The sequence below is a fragment of the Lygodium microphyllum genome, chromosome 9, assembly GCF_053477565.2.
Source record: "Lygodium microphyllum isolate KBCC chromosome 9, Lygodium_microphyllum_v1.1.10, whole genome shotgun sequence".
In the NCBI taxonomy this organism is placed as follows: Eukaryota; Viridiplantae; Streptophyta; class Polypodiopsida; order Schizaeales; family Lygodiaceae; genus Lygodium; species Lygodium microphyllum.
Genome location: NC_141143.1, coordinates 50,049,472 through 50,070,822, shown reverse-complemented (window position 1 = coordinate 50,070,822; position 21,351 = coordinate 50,049,472).

Below are 21,351 nucleotides of genomic sequence, written 5' to 3'. Positions count from 1 at the left end.
GTTGAGCCAAAGATGTAGACTATTATAGAGATATAGTCTATATTACAAATATATTTTTGGGATAACAATTAGGATTATTTTTAAGAGCCCTTTTCTATAATAATATACCAACAATGAGTCATTGGGGTATTTGTTGAGATTTTAAGGTGCCAATGTCAGCCACCAGCAACATATGCAAATTGATTTGAAGAATTGGGTAGATAGGAATATTAAAGGATATATAAGATCCAATTAGACACTAGATGTTGGAAACGGGTCTATTAGAGATGTAGAATCTATTAGATATGTAAATAATTCCACGAGTCTTGGTAGCTAATATTATCACTGATGAGACAAAACATTTTTAATTTAAAGAATCTTGAGTGTTGCCAAGATCCCTTTAAGTCTTCCAATTTTGATGAGACATCGAAAATCTCTACAAGACTTGCGTTTGGAATGATGATGATCGACAAAGTCTACTCATTGTACTCACAGAGATAATTGATGCGGTGCACGCACCAAAAATCACCAAGAGTTGAGTCATCAAAGGCCCGGGGGGGGGGGGGGGGGTAAGATTTTATAACAAATTGGTGATGCTATCAATATGATCATGTGACTTATCTTTTTTTAGAATTCTTCAAAAACGAAATAGAGAAATAAATATTGATAAACTCAATTTTTTTTAAAAAAAGTTCTCATCCTACCGTTGAAACACTAACCTTAATATATTTTCCCTCTATAACGTTTTGGAACTCCCGCCTTCTCTTCTTTTCCCCTTTTTCCATTCTGTAACATAGCAGGCCGTACTCTGTGAACTGAGTGGAGGTGCACAGATTTCATGATAGAGAAAGAAACGACGTCATAGATTGCAGTATCGGTCATCATCACTAAGCTCCACTCCAGGTACAATTTTGCAATGTCTTATAAGCTTCTTTCATGTAACACGTTTTTTTAATATAGTATGGCTATGGTCGTCAGTTGGCTTATAACTAGTTGTATATTGTGGAATGGACTACACCCTTGCTAATTGGCAATGTCTAGAATAAACTATTGCTATAGGTCTACAACTTGTTGACCATGGCACCAAACCATGCATCAGAGCATTAGATCAACTGTATCAGAGTAGAAATGTCCATTTTGGGTTGTTGTTCTCCTACAAAGACAGCACTAACTTTCTCTTCCTCTGGTTGCAATAGCTTATTGCAATACCAATGACTGGTGTAGTAGACACGTGGCTAGCTCTCATGCATGATGTCTTCACATGCACACTATAGTCAGTGTAGTACTGCTGCCATAAGACTGGGACTAACTAGGCATTATAATTAAGGAACAACATGCATCAAGAATTACAGCAGGTAGCTGCACAACAGAGCAGCCACCTCACAGAGCATCCATGGCTTCGAAGAATGGCAAGCCGGGCATGTTTAGCTCCTGCGATTGACACGCCACGGGACCTACACTGGCATCAATCATCTATGAGCTCAAATTCCAATCACTTAGGTTAAAGCCTGATAATCGATCTTTAGGCTATAATTTGATACTGATCAAGTCTCATCGATGAACCCAATTTCTAGGTCAGTACACATCAGGGGCTTATCCCTTCTGGTAATTCGAGATCTTCTGCAGCATAGATGGAGGTACACAGCCATGTGGCGCTAGAAGCCCAGAGGAGGACCCACCTGACATCACCCAGAGAGACCACTAGGACTTATAAAAGCTAAGTGTTCTATTCCTCTGTAATCGATTTCATCCATTGTGATTTTGCTCTGCAGCATAACGATCAAATATCAAAGTTCCATCAACTATGGTTGATCTCAAAAAGGAGATTAATGATCTTTCTTGATCATCCGAATCCATTAAATCCATCATCAATTCTTTACCTTTGTTTTGATCATCTTGTAGCAAAAGCTTTATAATCTTCACCATCAGTACTATGTGCACTATGTTTTGATTATATTGAATGTTGAAAGCTGAGTCCTTGTAAGTGAAAGCTCTATATTAATGTGATGTTTTAGGCTTTTACTACTGACTGGACTTACATTCACTTTCATGGATATAATTATCAGATATACTACCAGCCTGAAGAGTTTCAGACTTATGCCTCATGGATAAAAGAGAAAACGAAAGCTGGATTGGATGTTTATGCATACTTTAACAATGACTATCATGGTTATGCACCATTCAATGCCCTGGATCTCAGAGAAATGGTGCTGGATGCAACGTAATGTCTGACAATATATTAGTGTGGTCACCTGCAATCACCATAATTAGACAAACAGCTAGCATAACGGTGGTTAAGGTGGTTGAGATTTAGCTAGGACATGTAATCTCACCCCTATAAAGGGTCTCCTATCAAGGCTCTTTGGGTTATGGCTGGCTCACTATCGGACATCAACCAAACTTTGAAAAAGAAGGAATATGCAAGGTGATAAGCTTCCATTTTGCTGTTCTTTTATAGGTTTTTCTGGAGGCAAAAACAAAGATTCATATTTTTTAGAAGGTATGTAATTGCATCAATTTTCTGACTTCTACGTTGTAAAGTAGTTAAATAGTTGCAGCCAAGAGTCATGGTGGTCCTTGGCACCTACATCCTAGACAAGATAAACAGAGGATGGATCGATTTGCAGTAGTAATAGAGGCTTGCCACCTATTCTTGTTTCATGTCTTGTATTCTATTCACATTCATTTTCTTGCCAAGAGACAAAGGTTTTGACAAAACTGACATTCAAATTGACAAGCATGGCTAGGTATCAAGGTAGTCTTACTCTAGCTACCTACAACATTGAAGCAATTAGCAGGGACATTAAGCAAGGGCTGTTTTGGAAGTGGGCTCTTGAGAATACTTTTTTGCAATTCTTGTGTGCAAGAGCACAAACTGCATTCCTTTAGTGGCAGCTATTTCTTACATGGGGGATGCTTGTGCTTCTCTAGAGAAAGCAAAGGAGAATCAGGTTGTGTCACCTCGGTCAAGGCAGACAGGACTTTCAGTACTATGTGCACTTGACTTTCAAGTCACTTAGCTACCCATGCTATTAGGCTAGGTTTAATGGGTGGTATGCAACTCGTTGGGGGAATCATGGCTACCCATTGTGGTTACTCTATTTACTAATTTTGGTCAAATATTCGTCTGGTCATTGGTATTGGAATAAGCTATTGCAACCAGAGGAAGAGAAAGTTAGTGCTGTCTCTGTAGGAGAACAACAACCCAAAATGGACATTTCTACCTTGATACAGTTGATCTGATGCTCTGATGCATGGTTTGGTGCCATGGTCAACAAGTTAGAGACCTATAGCAATAGTTTAAAAAACAGTTTGCAATTATTCAAGCTAGCCCTGTATGTACATCTTGGTAAACATGTTGTATTCAGATTCTAGCTGTTACACTATGACAAGTAAGTGTCTCCCTCTTAAGTGTTTTATGCCATGCAGGTCCCAAGAACCCCCCAAGATGCAACACATGGCAAGAGGCCCACCGCACTCCCCCAATTTGCCATGTTATGAGTCAAAATCAGTTATTCCAGAGATATATCAGAATATCAATTATCACACTTTATACATGTAAAACCAGAATTTCACATTTGCATTAGAATCACACACTTTTGTATTAGGTAAAATTTCCTCTCTTGACATGCTTGCAAGTGATACAGTTGCAGCCAAGAGTCATGGTGGTCCTTGGCACCTACATCCTGGACAAGACAAATAGAGGATGGATCGATTTGCAGTAGTAATAGAGGCTTGCCACCTATTCTTATTTCCTGTCTTGTCTTTTATTCACATTTGTTGGGGGTAAAGGCACCTCTACCTAGCCGCCCGTGTATTACTACATTGACAGTCACCGCCACTACACACTGTAGGTGGCAGCTAGCCGCCCGTCACCGTCACTTTATTCTGTATTCTTTTAGTGACAGTTTGAATAAAGGAAGGCCCGGTCACACATTGTGACTATTGGAGTTCCCATTTCTAGTCTCTCCCTTTCTTGCTTTTGCTCTCCCACCATAGCTCTCGAGTCCAACCTTCGATTCATCGCTCCCTTTCAACTAGTATCAGAGCTTTGCTTTCCAACTCTTGAGCTTGGTTTGTGGCATTCTCAGCATCCCATCGACTCCCTACTTGCATTGGGTCTCCTTCTCGGCAGCCATATCCGACTCCTTCGAGCTCCCGTCACTCCCCGGCTTCCCGAGCACCTTCCCGACATTGTTGGGCACCTTCAGGGCATTACATCAGAGGTATTTGATCATTTTCTTCAGGATTTACTTCAGTTCTCAAGTCTCATGGGCTATAAACAAGATTGGGGCAGCCACCATTGAAGCTCCCTTGCTTCATATCTCACTTGCCTTTGAACAAGTCTTGCTGGAGCTTGTTTGAGGCCTTCCTTGGCTTTAATCGGACCCCTCTGAAGCTTCGCCACCAGTTTTGCAGCCCTAGGACCAGCATTTATAGTTGACGAAATCACGCAGCCCTCCCATATGTGTCTTCAACATTGACAGTCACAACAACAGCTCTCCCCCTCCATTGGCACTTGGAAAGGCTCCATTTCGGGCATATGAACATGCTTTGATGCTTGGTTTTGATGGTTGATGTGTTGGCATAGCATTTGGACTGATTTAACAATATTTTGGGACTGTCATAACATTCCACAGGTAGTTTATGACAGTGTTACACTGACATTTGATGCTACAGCTTGTTTGGCATTGTCATTTGATGCCCGGTTGGTCCCGTTTGATGCCCGGATGTTAGGGGAATGTATGCCTATTGTTTGACAACCATTTGAGCTGATTTTGGTGCTAAAATTCTCAGTTTTGAACATAAATCACTGCTGTACACAGTTGGGCTGAAGTTATTTTACTCATATATACTTATACCTATGCTTTTCAGGCTATGTTTCGGGCATATATGGTGATGTATTAACACTTGGGGCTCGACATAGAGCTTAGTTTTGATTCAGGATCATTAGTTGAGCTTGAGCTCGATTTGCAAAGCATTTGGATGCTCCATCTTGGATGTACTTATGGCATGTATGTTTCTTATGACTGACCGGTCTTGACATGCTTAGCCTTTGCCATTACTACATGCTAGTTACATTGTTTGGAGCCTATTGCTACTAGAGCTCGGTCTTGGCTTGACCTTGGATTCTCAGAGCTTACTTGAGCTATTTATTGGCTTGCCAGAGTTGTATCTTGGGATGTACTTGATGTCTTACATGCTTATGGATGCTACATATGAATGCTCTACCGCCTACATATTCAGGATGTACTATTGATGTATTGTCTTGGACTTATGTCATTGGCACTGTGTCTTGCCTTGGCTTGAGCTCTTGAGCTCGTACATATGGCTTTTGTGCCAGTGGGAGCATTCTTAAATGCTTATCAGACATTGAGCAGGTGGTACTTTTATGCATTGAGCCGTTATATGCTATTGAGCAGTTACAAACACTTCAAACTTTGGGACTTTTTACCTTTTGGGATGATACACCATATGTCTTGGTTCACTATATGCTTATGAGCTAAGTCTCAGTTTTGGATCCGTATCTTTGTGAACTGACACCTACTTGTGTCAAGTTTTGGTAGTGGCAGGAACACTTTGCCCCGTTGCTTGGGGGGTGTGCCTACTCACTGGCAGATGTTTGTATGACATACTTGGGTGTTGGATTCATGCTTATCAACCATCATATGCTTATGCTATGCCCGCATGATGCCGGCTTTGGTCTTGGCAGTATCTGATTGCCTTGGGATTTGATTTTGGCACTGTTAGCTCTCTTTTACTGAAATCTAAAATTTATTACAGCAAGCATATATGTACGGACTGACATGGATTTTTCATGATGAAACACTCTAAAATAATGTACTTTCACTAGTACTTGGTGGGCAGCAGCTTTGGTTCCACTTTCTTCACCATTTTTCCTCGATTTTTGTGATTTTTTGGTCATTTTCTGCAATAAACAGCAAGCAGTTTTGAACTTTCTACAGTCTTCCAGCCTGTGAGTTTGTCGGTGAGTTCGTCCACCACTGATCATGCTATTTTCAACATCACTAAGCTTGATGGTACGAATTACTCTTATTGGAAAAGCTAGATTTGGCAGGTGTTGGTGCAGAAATCGTAGATCAAACCTTTGAGGTTAAGCGGGCATCCACCTGCAACTATGCCAGATGAGGAATGGCTTGAGCTTGATGAGTTATGCAAGTCCACTATTGTATTGTCTCTCATAGAACAGGTTCACTATAATGTCTTTGAGGAAGAATAGAGTGCATGGCAGTTGTGGAAAAAGATAAAAAATCTCTATGACAAGAAAAGTCCAGCGAGTTATATGTATTAGCTGAAGCAGCTTATGGATCTGCGCATGAAGGAGAATGTGACTATGTCTGCTCACTTGAGCCAGTTCCATGCTATACTCAAGAACTTGACTTTGCAGGACATCACTTTTGCAGAGGATGTCACTCCTCTTTTCTTGCTTGGTACTTTTAATGAGTCATGGGATGTATTCTACACTACATTATGTGCCTCTACTGCTACCTTGAAATTATCTGATGTTGAGAGTGCTCTTCTGCAAGAAGAGGTTAACCGTAAGAATTTGGATGTCTCTCGTGTGTCTCATGCTATGATAGTTAGAGGCAGGAATTATGGATATGGAAAGCATGGCAGTGGTAGTGGCCGTGGATGGGATTCTCAGAAATCTCGGTCTAAGTCTCATGGAAAGTCACATAGCAAATCCCGTGGCATTAATGCATACGTTACTTATCACCACTGTGAAAAAATGGCCATATTAGGCCACAATGCCATGAATTGCGCAATAAAAGGTGCAAAGATAAGGGGAAAGACAAAGTGCAGGATAAGTCTTCTGATCACAGCATAGTATCTGCAAAGTCTAGTGTTAAAATTGAAGAGATCAATGCTATGTAGCTTGAGAATGTTGATGATGATGATTATATCCTAGCAGCTTCTTCTAGTGCTTCGCAGATGACAGAGATACACTCTATGTATGCACAGTGTTGGCTCTTGGACTCAGGTGCATCCTTTCATGTGACACCTTGTTGAGAGTGGTTTCATTCATACCATACTATTTTGGGTTCTGTGCACTTGGGAGATGACAGCTCTCTTGATATTGTGGGCATTGGTAATGTTAGGTTGCAGTTTCCTTCTGGCAGCAGTTTTGTTATGCAGGATGTACGTCATGTACCTGCTTTGGCATGCACTCTCATGTCAGCTGGACAGCTTGATGACACAGGATATCATGTATGTTTTGGAGACTCTGCATGGAAGATCACTCGTGGTAGACTTGTGATTAAGAGAGGTGCCAAGGCTGGCAGTCTCTACCCCTTGATTGTATCAACTTCTTCCCTTGATCATGTTTTGTCTATGGGTTCTATCCCACATGTATCTCTTTGGCATGCCCATTTGGGCCATATGTCCTTGAAGGGAATGAAAATACTTTTTGGTTTTCAGTACTTACTGCCCCTTGATTATGCATGTTTTGATTCATTTGAGCATTGTCTTTATGGCAGGCAAACTAGGTTTACGCATAAGAAGTCTGGTAGGCCACGCATGAGTGAGCCCTTGGAATTGGTATATTCGGATGTCTGTGAGCCCATGCCTTGTCAATCTATGGGTGGTGCAAAGTATTTTGTTACGTTCATAGATGATTTTTCACGGAAAGTTTGGGCTTATCCCATTAAGCTGAAATCTGAAGTCTTGGATGTGTTTCAGAGATGGCTTGCATTGGTTGAGAACCAGTTTGGGTATAGGCTAAAATGCCTAAGGACAGATAATGGGAGTGAGTATGTCTCACATGCTTTTGATCAATTATGTGATGAGAGGGGTATTAAGCATCAGTTGGCCGCCCCCTACACCCCCCCTGAATGGTTTGGCCGAGCGGATGAATAGAACCATCCAGGAGCGTGTACGTAGTATGCTTAGCCACGCAGGCCTACCATAGAGCTTTTGGGCTGAGGCAGTTAGTACAGCTGTGCATGTCATAAACAGATCACTCTCTAGTGGTTTGGATTTCCAAGTTGCGGAGGAGATATGGATTGGAAAACCTCCCTCTTATACACATCTCCGTGTCTTTGGATGTGAGGCATTTGGCCATGTGCCCAAGGACAAGAGAAGTAAGCTAGATCCCAAGAGTGTCAAATGCATTTTCCTTGGTTATGGGGATGTAGGTGAGATGGGTTATCGTCTCTGGGATCCGCAGGCATGGAAAGCCATCTGCAGTCATGATGTAGTCTTCCATGAAGACAAAATGCATAGGCAGCCTGAGAGAGTTGTTGAGATCCGCAGGGTCATATTTCAGGAGGAGCTGAGAGCTCCTACACAGATAGTTGGACAGCCTACAACTGCAGCAGATGCTCATGGTCAGGGTGTTGGATAGGCAGTTGGGCAGGCAGCAGAGCCTGCCGTGAGACGGTCTACTAGAGACAGATGTCCACCTGATAGATTTCAATCCTTGATGCATTATGTCTTGGTTACAGATGCAGGAGAGCCTTTCACCTATAATGAGGCTATACGCAAGGGGTGACAGTCACCCCTGGGAGAGGGCTATGTAGTCTCAGATAAACTCCCTGCATAAGAATGACACTTGGGATTTGGTTTCCTTGCCTATGGGCAAGAAGGCTTTGCCATGCAAGTGGGTGTACAACTAAAAAGTACCCCTGGACACCCCAAGTCGGCATACAAGGCTAGATTGGTAGCAAAGTCTTTTAAGCAGGAGCATGGTGTGGACTTTGACGAGGTCTTTTCTTCTGTGGTTAAGATGACCACCTTGTGCTTAGTCTTATCTTTGAGCTTGACTTGGATTTATGCCAGATGGATGTCAAGATGGCTTTCTTACATGGGGACTTGCATGATGAGATTTATATGGAGTAGCCTAAGGGCTTTGCAGAACTTGGCAGGCAGCACCTAGTGTGCAAATTGAAGAAAAGTCTTTATGGCTTGAAATAGGAACCTAGGGAGTGGTATCATAAGTTTGATACCTTTATGCAGTCACAGGGCTACATCAGGAGTGCTATGGATCCATGTCTTTACAGAAGAAAGCCCATGATGGTTCTTTATTGATTTAGGTACTCTATGTGGATGATATGCTGATAGCAGGGAAAGCTCATGATGAGCTAGATGCTCTTAAGGCTCAGCTCAAGAAGAGCTTTGAGATTAAAGATCTGGGACAGGCCGCTCACATACTTGGTATGTGCATTAGACACGACAGGTATCAGGGACTCCTCTACTTGTCACAGAGAGAGTACATTCATAAAGTCCTTGAGCGCTTCCGCATGCAGGAGTAAAGCCTATTGGCTGTCCATTGCCTTCTTATGTGAAAGTATCACAGGTTGATTGTTCGCAAACAGATGAGCAGAGGGCTGAGATGGCCAAGATTCCCTATGCACCCGCAGTGTGGGCAGTCTTATGTATGCCATGGTAGCCACTTGTCCAGATATTTCATTTGCAGTTGGTGTTGTGGCACGCTATATGGCTACACCTGGCAAGAAGCATTGGGATGCCGTGAAGGGTATCATGAGGTACCTGAAGGGGACTACTGATATGTGCATATGCTATGGCAGCCAGGATACAGGAGTCGTGGGGTACACTGACTCTGATTATGTAGGACATGCAGATAGTAGGAAGTCCCCACTTCTGGCTATGTATTCACCTATGCTGGAGGTGCTGTTTCTTAGATATCCAGGGTGCAAAAATGCACGGCCCTTTCTACTACAGAGGCTGAGTATGTTTCAGCCACTAAGGCTTGCAAGGAGGCCATTTGGTTGGGTCGTTTAGTTGCTGACCTTAGTATTGATGCTATCCCTACACTGCATTCGGATTCTATGAGTGCTATTCAGTTAGCCAAGAATCTGGTCTTCCATGCGAAGACAAAACACATTGAGGTGAGGTATCACTTCATACGTGGGGTCATTGAGGACAAGTCTGTTGATCTTGTCAAGATCTCGACTGACCAGAATCCTACAGATCTGCTCATGAAAAGCCTCTCTATAGAGCGCTTTGCCTTCCTCAGGAGGTTGATGGGCATGGGATGAGATGACGCCTTTCCTCATCCTGTTCTACATGTGTACATGTTGTACTCTCTTTTTTCTTTTTCTTTTCACTCCTCACCGAGGCAAATTTGACTTTAAGTGGGAGGTTGTTGGGGGTAAAGGCGCCTCTTCCTAGCCGCCCGTGTATTACTACACTAACAACCACCGCCACTACACACTGCAGGTGGCAGCCACCTGTCACTGTCACTTTATTCTTTATTCTTTTAGTGACAGTTTGAATAATGGAAGGCCCGGTCACACATTATGACTATTGGAGTTCCCATTTCTAGTCTCTCTCTTTCTTGCTCTTGCTCTCCCGCCATAGCTCTCAAGTCCAACCTTCGACCTCGCTCCCTTTCAACATTCATTGTCTTGCCAAGAGACAAAGGTTTTGACAAAACTGACATTCAAATTGACAAGCATGACTAGGTACCAAGATAGTCTTACTCTAGCTACCTACAACATTGAAGCAATTAGCAGGGACATTAAGCAAGGGCTATTTTGGAAGTGGGCTCTTGAGAAGAACTTTTTTGCAATTCTTGTGTGCAAGAGCACAAATTGCATTCCTTTAGTGGCAACTATTTCTTACATGGGGGATGCTTGTGCTTCTCTAGAGAAAGCGAAGGAGAATCAGGTTGTGTCACCTCAGTCAAGGCAGACAGGACTTTCAGTACTATGTGCACTTGACTTTCAAGTCACTTATCTACCCATGCTATTAGGCTAGGCTTAATAGGTGGTATGCAACTCATTGGGGGAATCATGGCTACCCATTGTGGTTACTCTATTTACTGATTTTGGTCAAATATTCGTAGGACATACCTCTCCTCCTTTATTTCCCTCAAGTAGCTCTAGTGATTCCTCTAATCATGATAGGAACTTTGGTGCTAGATAAATATTAATAGCAATATCATGTTATTAACGTAAACTATGTTATGGGCCGGTTTTTTTGCAGTCTTGGAGTTTTAATTGTGGAGCTCATAATTTCATCAACCTTGGATTGAAGATTGAAGATACTCAAGTAAGGGATGTCTTCTTCTACAAGCACATTAAGGAAATGCACATGTAACTATAAGTGTGCACATAGTACTGAAGGTTGGCAATTAGTGAATCATAGTACTTATTTTAGACACGCTAAAAATGACATGCTTGGGATTATGCATTCTTCTCTAGAAAGATCATATCCTAGTGAACCAAGGGACTCAAATGTGCAAGGAGATCATCTTGAGAATCGACGGCACGAAGAATCATCTCTAATGCATGGTGAAACTAACATAGATGATTTAAAAAGATGATGTAGGTGGTGTGATTGCCTTGCATATTGTAATGGTGAGAGGAGTGTTGGTCCACAAACTTTTATTAGGCACCAGGAGTTGAAGGCCAAATATGATGCACTAAGTATGCAAATTGGTCTTACTCCTTCTAATGAAAGGCAACATGAACAAGGCAATGATCAAACTATCAATACTTCTATAAGTCCCCCCTTTAGTCATGACAACAACTCAATTAACCATGTTGAGTCTCCTCAAATAGATCCTTCTATAGAAAATCACATATCTATTACTGGGCCATCATTATATCAACAAACTAGACAAAAAAAATCGAGCTTCAAGCTCTTTGGGATGAGAACCAAATATCAATTAGTGCACAAGAGAAGATGCTCCAATTATTATTTGGAGACATGGGCAATCCAAGGGCTAGGGCTCAAAGAGTTGAAGAGTGCAAGCCAAGTTTAAGTAAGCTATTAGTGCAACTACCTGATACATGGGATGGAAACCTTGATGGAGTGAGAGTCCCGACATCTTGGGAGCAACTTGACTCTATGTATCATGGTCTTGGCATGGTCCAACCTGAGCGCTATAGGTTTTTCATGGGAAGTAAAAACAATGATCATGAAATTGAACTTCTTACACCTAGTAAAGAAAGTTCTTATGCCAAAGATGTAGTCTTATATTCTTGCAAACAAAATATGCGAAAAAGAATACTAAAGCGTGATTGTATTGAATGTTGTGAAAAGTGTAAAAAATACAATAAACTAAGGAGAGAAATGCTAGCTATTGATTATTTACCTCTAAAGAAACAATTAGAGCTTTTAGTGTGATCCAAGACACTTTGTCATGATTTCCTAAGCATGTGGCGTCATAAAACAAGATGGTTAGGGAAAGATATCCATATGCAACCAGAATTCATAAACGAGTCTTGGGATGGAACAAAGTGTTGTGAGTATCAAGATTTTTGGAATCCTGATGTTGAGTATGAAATGGTTGTTGTGTGCAACAACCCTACATATGGGAAAGTATATGCAACTTTTCCAAGGTCTTGTTTTTCAATAGTTTTAGAACAAGGTTTTGACCAAGAAATGCAAGAGTATAATTTTGTTTGTAAAAAATGTTGACATCTCAACAAATGTAAAAAGAAAATGTGGAGAGGTGATCCTTGGAACTTGGCACTTCTTTTGCATTAGGATGGCTTCTAAGCCTCTCGTACCACTAAAAAGGACTGTGGTGTGGTTGAAATTAAGGTCCTTAATGGTGGAAAGGGTTCCATATTAGGCATTATTCCTGTTTTATTCATACCTTTTAGTTGCTCTAAATTTATTCCTAATACTCTTGATGTATTTCAAACTTTTTTAAGACCACTTATTAGTGAGCTACAAGACCTTTACATAAATGGTATGCAAGTGTCATATAACTACCCTGTAGAAAAGATTTTTGAAAATCCAATGGGACAATCAAACTTTTGTGTTGTTAGATTAATGCTAATGATGGTTACAGGGGATCATCCTGCACAATGCAAAATAGGATCCTTCAAAGATGGTGGGCAATTCTTTTGTCGTAGGGACAAAGCCCAAGCTACTCTTGATACCAGTAATCCCTCATTCTAAGGACGTTAGCTTTACGATGGTAGTCGATATCAAGCAAGATATCCTTCAACCCAATGGTCCATAAGTGAAATGATTGATGCCTTATCAAGTTCAAAGAGGGCATCCACACAAGCTGAAAAGGATGGAAAACTAAAGCTTGCAGGATTAGCTAGAGAGTCTATTCTATGGAAACTGTATGATTTGTATGGTTTTAACTTGTCAATAGACTTGGTATATGATGAGATGCATGTGTTATCTCTAAATATATTTCAAAAATACATATGAGTACTCATGAGAGCCATGTCCAATGAAAAGAAAAAGATGATAGATTTTTGTAGTGAAAATGCTTATAAGCTCTCTCCACCCTCTATTCGTCATGAACGGTGGCCTCATAATCCAAGTAAGTACTATGAAAGCTTTAAGCCCAAAGAGAACCAAAAGTTCATCCAAGTAAGTACTATGAAAGCTTTAAGGCCAAAGAGAACCAAAAGTTCATCCAATGGTGCTTACCATATATTTTAGGTATAGTTGATGAGATACCAAAGTCAATTTTTGACCTAGGTTTGTTACTCATAGATATTGCACATGCCTTCTATAGTTATAGTCAATGTATTGGTTGGTCAAAAGAATGTTTAGTTGTTGTACGTACTTTGTTTTCTACTTGGAGAGTTCGAAAGGAAGAAGCCTTTGGTGCTACTTCTTCTCCCTTAGAACACGTTGCAGGAAATGGAGAACTACTAGATGATATATTGAGACATGGATCGCTTGATGTGTATTGGTGTTGTGACTTTGAGCAAATGGTAGCATTATATATAGCGGTAAAGACTAATAATGGCTTTATATAAAAGGACATTCTTCACTTCAATATTTAAGTTATTAGAAATGGAAGCAGATGGGCTTTTGCCACATGAAAGAATGCTTATCCAAGTACATGCATGTCTTGTTTTACTTAATGGTTATGCTTTCACTGATTACCAGACACCGTGTTGTTATTCATTTCATGAGAATGGCATTGTGGAGGTTTCTTCAATTGAGAAGGCAAAGGAGATGTGGAAACTTTTGGAAAGAGATGATTCCCAATATCCTTGTAACATAATGATATGTGAAAAATGCATTTTAATTACAAAAAAGAGAAGAGAACGTAGACCCCTTTCATCATAAGAAAAAAAAAATATTGCGCAATTTCTTGGTCTTCAAGAGAATGCACTAGTAGGACATATAGTTACCACATATAGAAGAATTCTTTATAATGGAGAAATATACAAGATCGCAAATGACGTCATGGTAAAAACTGTCACTTTTTGTAGTACGTTAGAAAGTATCGGTCATTGGAAAACAAGACTCACTAATTTTTTTCCATTCAATGGGATGGAGAGTATTACACCTTTTTTAGTGGAGAATATTACAAGCAATGCATAACTGTAAAATAAAATGAAGAATGCTTACTTATAGATCCAATCATGGAAATTAGTGTACTACAAACTCAACGACTTCCATTTACATGGGATTGCATAAGACCATCGAGTTCTTTATTTCATAAGTTTGTTCCTTTACCTTTACATAATAGACTTGTTGCATATGAGGTAAAAGATCTAATTCAAAGAACACGATTATTACAATAGGGGCAGTTGGTTGTATACCTCCTTGGTTGGAAAAATATGATATTGTGTTGGCAAGAAAACATGATGATATGGATGGGGAGTACATTCATGCAATGATAAGAGAGGTAAATTATGAAGAAAAAAGGTGCAAATTGTCATGGTTGAAGTGTGATCATAATAGAAGCACATGGAGAATTGATATTGATGAAGATATTTGGAGGGATTGGAACTTGTGTAGCATGGTAATGTCAAACTTTGAAGTTACAAAGAGAAGGAGAGTAACATTATCAATTGGAGAGTCTATAGATGTTCCAATAGTGTGGAGATCACGTGATGTAACTTGACTGCTAGTGTGTGTGTGTGTGTGTTGCATTCTTGGAGATCCAAAAGGGTGCTAGTAGCATTGGTCATAATGGACATCATTATCTGATTGCCATCCCATTGTGTATATCATAATGCTTTATCTATGGGTGTTTGTATATTAGGACAGTATCTTGTGGATATAGCTCATGTTGTGTATCATGTATAGGTAGTTGGAACTTTGTGTGTATGTGTGTATTGTGTGCATGTGTGATTATTAAAGAATAAGAAAATTTCTTACTTGAAGAAGATTAATGTATGGATATAATCTCTTGTTTGAGGAATACTAGCATATAAAGTTGTAAATTTGATTTTAGCTTGTCTCATGGTTTGTATAGTTGTATATTGTATTGTTGTATGGTGTTTTTCTTTAAAAATTAAAAGCCCATTAAAATCATTGAGAGAGAGAAAAAAAAGAGAGTGCGATCATTGTTGTATCCTTTTTATATGATTGATTGATTCTTTATTGGTTGAAATTTAACATAGTTTCTTGATTTCATTTTAACTTGTCTCATGACCTCCCCAAGTCAACAAACTCTAGATTCAATTATGCAAACTATCATCACTCTGCAAAAAACAATTGAGGAACTGAAATCAAAGAATGATAGTTCCGAACAAACAGTGAGCATGAGCAAACCAGTTTCAATACAAAGTAAAAGAGTCCAGTTGTCATCTCAAAAGCAAATCAAGAGTATACAAATAGGGGATGTATCTTTGATGAAGACTCCTACATATGACCAGATTTTCAAACCACCTAAAAGGATTAGTCGAGAAGACCAAGATGAGTTTGGAAAACCATTTTTACTAAAATACTATTGAGATATGCAAAATGTTAGGTATTGTGCTAATCACATAAAAGTGTATAATTGGGTCAAGAGGCATGAGATTGGCAATTATTTGCGGTTTCATAATAATAAAGATGACAAACATAGAATTTTAGAGATCATAGATCAAAACTATGATCAAATTTTACCCATTGAGTTTCCTGGTGCTACTTACCTTTGGAAAAAAGAGGATGTATATCTGTACTATCTTTCTATTGCTCAAAATCTCAGAAAGAAACTCAAGAGGAAAAGATCATTATTGGTGGATATATCTTTGTTAAGCATACTTATTTATCAACATTTTCTCACCATAGATTATATACATAAGAAATTGGTACTGATTGGCACAACTATGTTTTTTTAATAGAAGAATCATAGCTTCGAGCAAGTAGATATGCAAGTAGATAGCTAATGAAAAAGGGTAAAGGGGGTACAAATGAGAACCTAAAAAGGAAGCTGTAGCTTGCTAGGAGAGCACTCAAGTAGAGTATGGAAACAAAATTGGCCTAACCAAAGTACAGGATGACAAGTGATTATTATTTTCTACAACTAAGGGAAATGGAATTCTCCACAAAAGAACTAAGGGTGATTAGTATCCTAATAGTTGAGAACTATTTCTAGCCACAAAAGACCAACTGATTTCCCCTCCAATGCTCAATATAAACACAATATGAGTGAGTTTGGAAATCTCCTAGTTCCCATTTTTTGAATACTAAAAAGGTGGCACCTAGATGGTTTTGAGAAACTTATGGGCATATGGTACCCTACTAGTCGCCTGCTTGTTGGAGGACATATGGCTATTGACATCATCAAACACCCATTCAACAATTTGTAGGATGAATATATATATCATTCTCAATGCAACAAACACACTATGTAGGGTGAACATTAAACATTGAACTCTCGTGTCTTGAGGACCAGGGAAAAGAGTAAGAGTTGAAGAGTGTGTTATACTTTGACGGATCCCGAAATGCAACAAAAAATCTCCAGAGATATAATGCAACAGTAAACACAGCTCAAGAAGGTTAGATCAATGTCTGATGGAGCAGTTATGGCTAAAAATAGTGAACATAGCAGTGGGGCTGATGAGTTGATAGCCTGACAATGATACAAAGGAGTAAAATGAAGTAGATCAGGTGATGTGGCACATAGGCATTGATGCAACTAGTTCGCGATAAATTCTATGATAAAACTAGTATTTTGTATTTATTACATAAGGGTCTCTTAAATTTTTATATTAAAAAAATAAACTTATAGAAAGGGATTTATAAATTATGGTAAAAAACACAGAAGGGTCAAAAAAATATCACAAAAAAGGTCACATAGGGATATATAAAACATGCCATGAATGCACGTGATATATAGGATTTGTATAAAGTGATACCCCCCCCCCCCCCCCCCCCCCCCCCGAGATGCGGAGTTCTGTTAGAAGAGATTGACATGCGACCATAGGGTAGGTCATACTTGGAGCATCCACCTACTCAATTCGTTGACGAATCACTTATAAGGATACATAAGATATGTGTTTTAAGTAAGATTGTTTTAAGTAAGACAGCAACGCGAGGCGGCAAGGGCACGATTGGAGGTAGGAGTGGTCCATCATATTGGGAGTGGCAACCATAAGACTTATCTGGAGGACTTTGTAAGTTTTTCTTTTGTTCTGCTTGCTTTTTTTTTTTGCAATCGTGTTTCTAACCATTGTATTTTGTTTTCTTTGCAGCACTACATTGCAAACCACGATCCCATCGGCCTAGAGACTTGATATGCAGAGAGATACGGTCTCATTGTATTGATCGATCAATTTTATGGACTCGGCAGCCCTGTAAGTCACTCATCTTTCTTTTCCGTAGTTACTAATTTTAATTAAAATGCATTATTGTATGATGGACTAATGTGTAGTTGTTTCTTGTTTTGCAGAGTCCATTCGATGCTCCTTTGCAGCGGGATGACTTTTGGATGGCGAGGATCTATAGCTCGCCCTTAGATCTGTGAAGCGCACATGCTCTTCTTTTTTGGTCATGTGATTTATGTAGGCATTTTCTATGCACTATTTTATTATCATCCTTTGTATCTTACCACGATAGTACCGTCGCTTTCATTAAGCGATCTTGTATTTATTTTATCTTTCAGTCTTATGGATTCAAGTACACTTTGCCTTCATTTAGACGAGCATTGTACACATTACTGAAACTCTTTTGTATGGCCCAAATAAAGCACATAGTGCTTTGTGAGAGAGCAGCTTGTTGCCTTGCCACAAATTTTTTTTTTCATGTTACCGTTTCTATTATCATCGCAAATTTACTACACGTGTCGCTATTAGCATCGCAATGTGCATTGCAAAGCGTGGCTATTTGCATCGCTATTATTGTCGCATATATGCGACGCTGATAGTGACTGTTCTATGGCATCGCTAATACCGACGTTTTTTGTGACGATGGGGGCAATTTTCTTTATGAACATTTTTGTTGCTTTGAACGCTGGTATAAGGCCTGTATCTTGTAGTGCATCAAATCTAAAAAATAGAGCGGCTTTTTGAAGGACTATGAAAAAGGCTATTGAACTGAGACATTTCTATATAGATAAAATCTGGGATGAATAAGAGATCTATAATAATTGTTATATTTTCATACTGAACTTTTATTTGAGAATTCTTTTGTCATTTCATCCAACAAATTTCCATTGAACAAGAATGGATTGATGAGATATTGGTAACTTTCAATCAACATATTATAAATAATAAAGTCCTTGTATAGGGAATGGTTGTGCCTCATCTATCTATTTCTATAAACAAAAGCCTAGGACAAATGAATCTTGCTACACTTTCAAGATCAAGAGATCCTTCTAGATTATTTTGGGTGCAATAGAAGAATGGTATTATGGATACTTCATAAAATGAAAACTTATTATCAAAGGTATGAGGCTGGGAATTTCATAATAGTCCTAGGTCTTTAGCTATGGGAAGAACATATCCAGATTTTTCTCAAGAACTATTGGTGGAAAAGATCGATTAAGTATCAATTCTTCCTTTTTTGGAATTGAGTTATTGTGTTTCAGGGGCTTATTTTAGTTCCCCTTCTTAATAATATTAAGAATTGGGAATGCTTACTTGTGATGAAGAAATCTTGTACCCTTGTTTTGCCTTCCTAAACAAGAAGTATTGGATATTATTGTAACATTACTATTTGAATCACTACACTATGTGCATGGTCTTTTGCAATGGGAAAGATAATTTATTTAAGGATAGCATTTGAAATGCTATATAGGACCTTGTCTACAAAGGGTTCAAACCTTTCCCTTTCCTTTCTTTTTAGTATTTTGAGTCCCCCTCTTTTACAATATTTAAATATAGTATGGATTCCTGAAGATCCAACTCAGGATTTGATATAGTCTAAGTTGAAGCTATGGTATGTTGATCAATTTCTAAAAAGGAGTTTTTTCTATCAAAACAACATAAATTATTGGTGTGCTATAGGTGCTCAATGTATTGGGACCATTGGACATACTCTTATTCCTTCATGAGCTTTGATGTACGAAAGTTCCCATGAAGGATGTGCTTTGCATACTCCACAATCCAAGTGAGTGCTCCTTTGGCTCTCAACTCTCTATGACCTCCACATGTGAAAGAGAAGCATGGGTATGGCAAGAGAGAGTTATTAGAGAGAAGATGAGAAGAGCTTCACCCTCTTGGTCCCTCACCCTCACTCTCTCACTCTCTTGCTCTCAATTTCTCAATCTCATGCTCACTCTCTCTCTCTCACAAGGAAGTAAGAAAGCAAGCGCACAAAGTTTACACGTACATAAATATCTTGTTTTAGTTATTATTATCTTGTTTATATATTATTTTTAGGGTTAGGGTTTTTCCATCCCTCTTGGGCATCTAGCTCTCATTTGGGTCTCAAGAGTGGTCATCCCTTATTGCATACTTTTCCTATGGTGAGAACAAATTAGAACCTTTGCGGTTTTTTGTGAGACGCGCCTATGCTATCATTACAAATTGCATAGGATTTACTTGGATTGTGAATCTATATGATAAATTAATACAATTAGTGGAACCTTCTGGAAATTTGAATATGTGAGTGCTTCATACATACTATATTATGGCTAATAATCCAAAAAATTAGACTCCTTCTTTATGCTTTCTTAGATATTACACACTGCTTATTTCTTGTGGTTAATATTATCCTCCTCCTAGATGAGTGCTAGTCACATGGTACTCTTAATCGTACGTGGCATACTTTAGATTCCATTGAAGATGTGGATACTAGGAGTTGTCATGTGTTGACCTTAGAGGAGTCCTGTCAACTATGAAATCAGACAGAAATATATGTTGGTGGTTTTTTAACTCACTTTTAAAATATATGTAGGTTATTATCACAAATGCTTCCAAAAGGAAACAAATTGCCAGCTAAGAGAGAGCAAGCAAGACATTACTTGACATCTCTAGGAGACCTCGATTATGTCAAGATCCATGCATGTGTCAATGATTGTGTCTTATTTCGTGGGATTCATGAGTTCGCACGAGAGTGTCCTCTTTGTGGCGAATCAAGATAAGAAGTGGAGATGAAGTCAATGGATGTGCCTCATAAGGTTTTGCGACATTTTCCGATTGTTCCACGTATAAAACTTATGTTCAAGTGTAAGTCTATTGGAAAGCTCATGTCATGGCATCATCGTTCAAGTGATGGAAAATGGAGGATCCCTGCAGACACACCCGCATGGCAACATATAGATAACTTGTGGTCCGTTTTCAAAGAAGAGCCAAGAAATTTGAGATTTGGTTTAGGTATGGATGGAATCAATCCATTTGGCATCAAAAGCACATCATACAGTGTATGGCCAGTGGTATTGGTGAACTATAATATTCCTCCATCAATGGCAATTAAAAAGGGACATGTGATATTGTCCCTTCTGATTCCTGGAAAGCACAAGGTAAAAAACATGGATATTTACTTAGAGCCTTTGATTCAAGAGTTAGAAATGTTATGGGAAGGTATTGAGGTGCAAGATACAAGTGCATCTGCATCCTCTAGAGATTTCACATTGAAGGCCATGTTGTTGTGGACCATGCACGACTTTCCAGGATACGGAGAGTATTCAGGTACATTTATATAACTCTATATTTGAAATTCAAGACTTGAATCAATTGCATTTTATTAATTCACTTGTTTTTTCAGGTTTAACCACATCAGGATATCATGCATGTCCTATTTATGGTCCCTCTCTAGTTTCCTCTAGGCCGTTAGGTTTAAAGAAGGTTATCTACGACAATCATAATCGATTTATTCCTATTGACCATCCCAAATATGTTCTCCCTACTAATGGAATGACTCCACAATCTCTAACCATTTGAGATTGGAAGGAGAGATGGATTAATGCCGACAGCTACCCTCCACATGGCATGAGTCGGTAAGAAGTGCATTTCTCTCGATTGACTTTAAAGTATTTAGCATGATGAAATGTTTACATAATATATTATTTGTTAGTTAGGTTCTCTATATTCTATCGTCTTCCGTACTGGACTGAACTCAAGATCAATCACCTGTTGGACCCCATGCACATATTCAAAAATGTTGTATCTACATTATGGGATCACTTGATAGGTGTCAAGATTGTGGGAGAGAAGGAAGGAGTCTCACTTGTAGCTTTTTTGCTTGCACAATGGAGGAATACACACAGAGGTGGAGGCTGAAAACAGTTTTCCTCTTCTTAGT